Source organism: Euphorbia lathyris, chromosome 9 (genome assembly GCF_963576675.1).
Source record: "Euphorbia lathyris chromosome 9, ddEupLath1.1, whole genome shotgun sequence".
NCBI classification, from domain to species: Eukaryota; Viridiplantae; Streptophyta; class Magnoliopsida; order Malpighiales; family Euphorbiaceae; genus Euphorbia; species Euphorbia lathyris.
In genome coordinates, this window is record NC_088918.1 from 15102504 (window position 1) to 15107145 (window position 4642).

Here is a 4642-nt window from a genome sequence, read left to right on the forward strand (position 1 = left end):
TCTTGTTTCATCCTTTTAGGTCCCCAAATGGGTTACTGATAGAGGTATTTTATCCCTATCTTTTGGTATGGTTTTGAGATTATTTCGAATCATTTTAATTACGCTAATCTCTCTTTCATCAACTTTTAATTTTTATTTATTTTTATAACACCTATTTATGTTTATGCTCAATTTATGTTATTTTTAATAAAATAATACAAAATTTAGTTAAAGTTTATTTTAAACCAATTTCCACATAATTAGTTTACCAAAACTAAATTAATTTGACTTGGTATTTATTGAGATTTTTTATAAAATAATCCTGTGAACATTGGAGCTGATTGAATGAGATTTTCTTTGAGATTTGATAGAGGTTTTTCAATAAAATCAAGACCGAAGAACACAGTTTGATCAGCCAGAACGAAGCCAGCCCCGCTAAGAGCCAACTCGATGAGCTAGCTATCATGGTACAGCCTGTCCCGAGCTGTAGGCTAGCTCGACGAGCTGGCAGTTCGAAAATGCCCCCCTTTTAACCGTGTCTTCTAAATTTGAATTTTGTAATCTCCTTGAGATATTTCAGCTGCTGTATTTTGACTTGAATTTCATAATTAGGATTTGTTTTTTTGTTTTTTTGCCTATCTAAAGACCCTGGATATTCATTCCAAGACATCCAGAATTATTTGTAAATTTTCTTCCACCTTGAGAATCATTTGAGCTTCCCATATTCTGCCATTGTCATCTACAAAAGCTCCATCCACCATCATTCCACAAGTTCCAAGTTCTCATCACTTCCAAGTTCGAGAAGACGACTACTCGAGTTGACATGTTTTCAAAAGGCGATCCTTCTCATTTAATTCTTGTCAACTAATGAGACCTCTCTATGAATTTCGAATTGGTTGTAAGATTGTGACATTTTCTGCCATCTTTAATATAAGTTTAATTTAATTTCATTTCCATGTTTATTGAGTTCTTCAATTGTTACGTTTACATATTGTGATTAAATCATTCAAAAGTCCAAATATTGTTTATTGGTCATATTGTGAGTCTAATCTGATCATTAGTGGGGATTTTGCTATTTTTCACTAGACCTTTTTTTTAGCTTTCCTGTCTAGATTTCGGTGACATGTCTCTCCCAAGAGGAAAGCCACGAACAATGTGATTTTTAGTAGAGCATGTGAAAGAATCTTGAAGTTTTGCAATCTTGATGACCTTTTAAGTGGCATCTAACTTCTCCTATAACTCTATCTTTGCAACATAGTTTATGTAGTGTAGCTTCATGAACAGTTCTGACGTTGTAATGGAATTGTTTGGTAATTTTATCCATGAATTATCTATTTACACGATCAAGTGAGCCCAAATATTCATCGATAAATCTCTCGAGTTCAGGAGTGACTTGAAGAAGTCCAATAGCATTGCTCGTAGAATTTACGGGGGATCTAGGATCTTAGTTAGGACACGAGGATGATAGATTCACAGTTTTCTCAAGGTGAGCGAATGCGTTTTGTTTGATCCATGCTCATCGAATCAATTTGATATGAGTAAATCTGAGAGTAACGTTAAGAACAAAAAAAAGATCAATAAAGGGTTGGGATCATCGACCCCAATCTGATGCTAAAGTTCACAGAGTGTAGGAAAAGTGAGCACAAAGCAATTGAGTATGAATTGCAGAGAATGTTTACATGTGTACTTTAGCTATATGACATCGCATTCTATTTATTGGGTGTTAGGGGTAGTTTTGATAGTCATTAGAAGGTACGCCCTACTTCTTCTGTAGAAACATGTTAACCTCTGAATGGTAGATGTCCGATGTAATGAAGATAATTTATATTGTACCAAAACTCTCTCTAGACACATGATCAGGTTCCTATCCTGAAGTGATTTCGGAACTCCTCACATTGGTCCATGCGTCTTAGCATTTTACTCATCCTAACCTAGTTTGATCTAAAGTCTCTCCTTACGACACGCATTCTTGCTTCTTCGGATGAGAACACATTGCAATTCCTTACATTTGTTTGATGTCAATAGCAAACCTTTTAGGCGGGTTTTTTGTAATCGACTTATATTGGGAAGACTTAAACATTGATATTTTGGCAGGTTGTTTATAGCTGTGTTAATAACAGAATAATATTTTAGACAAAATAGATATTTAAAATGTTTGACGTGACAGTTAAATAACACGTCAAATAACAGTAAACCAGTTTGTTTAAATTTTTCATTAAGTAAATGTAAAATTTAGGATGCAAGTGGGGCGGAGATTTCCCGTCCCCGTCAATGACCCGCCCCGACGGGGACAAAAAATCACCTATAAGAATTTCTATGGGACGGCGATGAGGATAATTTTATCCCCGTAATAGGGATGGGGGGATAGGGAATGGTATCCCCACCCCGTGGGGATCCTCGATCTCGCCCCGTTAATCCCCGATGGGGAATCTCCGACGTATCCCCAATTATTTTCTATTATATTTTAAATATTATAATTTATAACATTAAACTTAAATTAAATAGACTTATTTTCAAATTAAAAATTAAATGGGACTAAATGAATATTTGTATTAACAATGACTAAATGAATATTTTTATTAACAAAGACTTCTATAAGTGATCATCGTAGTAATCTTCGTCCAGATACAATAGAGGCATTGATGTACATCCAAAATTGGTTACGGAACCACGTGAAAGATATTGAAAATCATCTACATCTTTCAATTTTTTTATGCAATTATGATTAATTTAAATTATAATATTTTCAAGATAAATTTCTTATTATAATTATTAATTATTATTGTTTTTTAGGCAATCGTGCTAGTACAGATATTTTTCTTTTTGATGGAAATATCAAAAAATCTTATTAAGCGTCAAAAAAATTTTACAATGAATAAAGGACAACTCATACATTTAGGTCCACTTGTTCCACAACAAGCTGGAAGATTGAGATTTACGTAATCTCATTTTTACATTTAAAGACACTTGCCTAACAATTTGATCCTTACAAAAAAGACCATTATCAAAAGCAATTCTATTCCTAGTCAACCACACCCAATACACAGTTGCTGCAAAAGCAACTCTTCTAATAGAAGATTTAAGAGATTTTCCTGCAGCATTCCTTGACAACCAACTTATAAGCCTTCTCCATGGTAGATTATTTGGTACATCACACTTACCACTAATCTCCATCCAGACACTCCCACTAACGGAACAATCAAAAAATAGATGGGGCACTGTCTCCTCCTCCTTACCACATAAACAACACAATTGATTTGTCAAGTTTACCCAGACAGCAATCCGAGTTTTAACATTCAACCGATTTTTTTAATGCAATCCATAAGATGAAACTGTGTCTTGGGATAAATTGATGTCCCCAAACAACCTTCCACCAACCCACAAAAACTTGAGTAGGCATTAAAGCCTTATACGCAGTAGCCACAGTAAATTGTCCCTTATTATTCCCCTTCCAGACAATCCTATCCCTCTCATTAGGATAAATTTATATCTGTTTCACCACATGCCAAGCTTGCTCAGTGAGTTCATCACTTGGGTCAGGTAGACGCCACCCTTGCCTCCCAACAAGATCAGCAACCTTCATATCTCTAGCAACATCAGTATCAGAAATATCCAATCTAGGAAAAAGCTCCCTTAAGCTCTTATCATTAATCCAAGGATCATCCCAAAAATTAAAACTCTTCCCATCCCCCAATTTATGAGAAAAGAAAGGCTTAAACATATGCTTTATTTTGTGCATACATGTCCAACTCCAACTTGCATCAAATGGCCTAACAATTCCCTAAAAACTAAGTTTCTTCAATTTATTAGCATGAATCCACACTGCCCAAAGAGAACTTTTTTGAGACAACAACTCCCAAATGAGCTTCCCAACTGCAGAATAATTCCAAACATTCAAATCTCTAATTCTCAGGCCCCACAACTTTTCGGAGAACATACATCAGCCCACGCCACTAAAGCCCCAATATGATTATCACTTTTTCCTTTCCAAAGAAAAGCTAGTACAGATATTCTTTTGCTAATGATGAAGATTGAGATAAAATGGTAATTAATTTTATTTTATTCTCATTCTATTATCTTATATTTACTAGTTCCTAATTTTTATTTATACATTTTTTAATGCTAGCCACCAAGTGGAGGCAAATCTTGAAGAAATGAGTTCCTTGGAGTATTAAAAAATGAGAATGGGAGAAAGAAGTCATGGATGAATAACTTTTAATATGTTTTGTAGTTTTTTAATTGTGCTTTGTTGGATGATAAGTACATTTTAATTAAGTGAATTGATTTAATTTTTAGTTTTTTTATGATTTTAAATATTTTAGAATGATTATTTTTATACTTGGTATTTCCTAGAAGTTTTAGTATATACTGTTTTTTTAAAATATAAATAGTGATTCTCCACAAAGATGGAGATATTGAATAGGGAAAAAGTTTTTTAAACGGTGATGGGAGAAAAATCTATCCCCATCTGTCTCGTAGGGACAGTGAATTCCCGACTAGTCGGGGACGGGGATGGAAAATGCATTCCTTGTCCCGCTCCGTTTGCATCCCTAGTAAAATTAATCTTATTAGGAAATATCATTTGATACGTTATACTTCCCAGAAAAAACAACACCATAAATTTAGACATTACCCCAATTTTCAATTACAATGACACAAAATC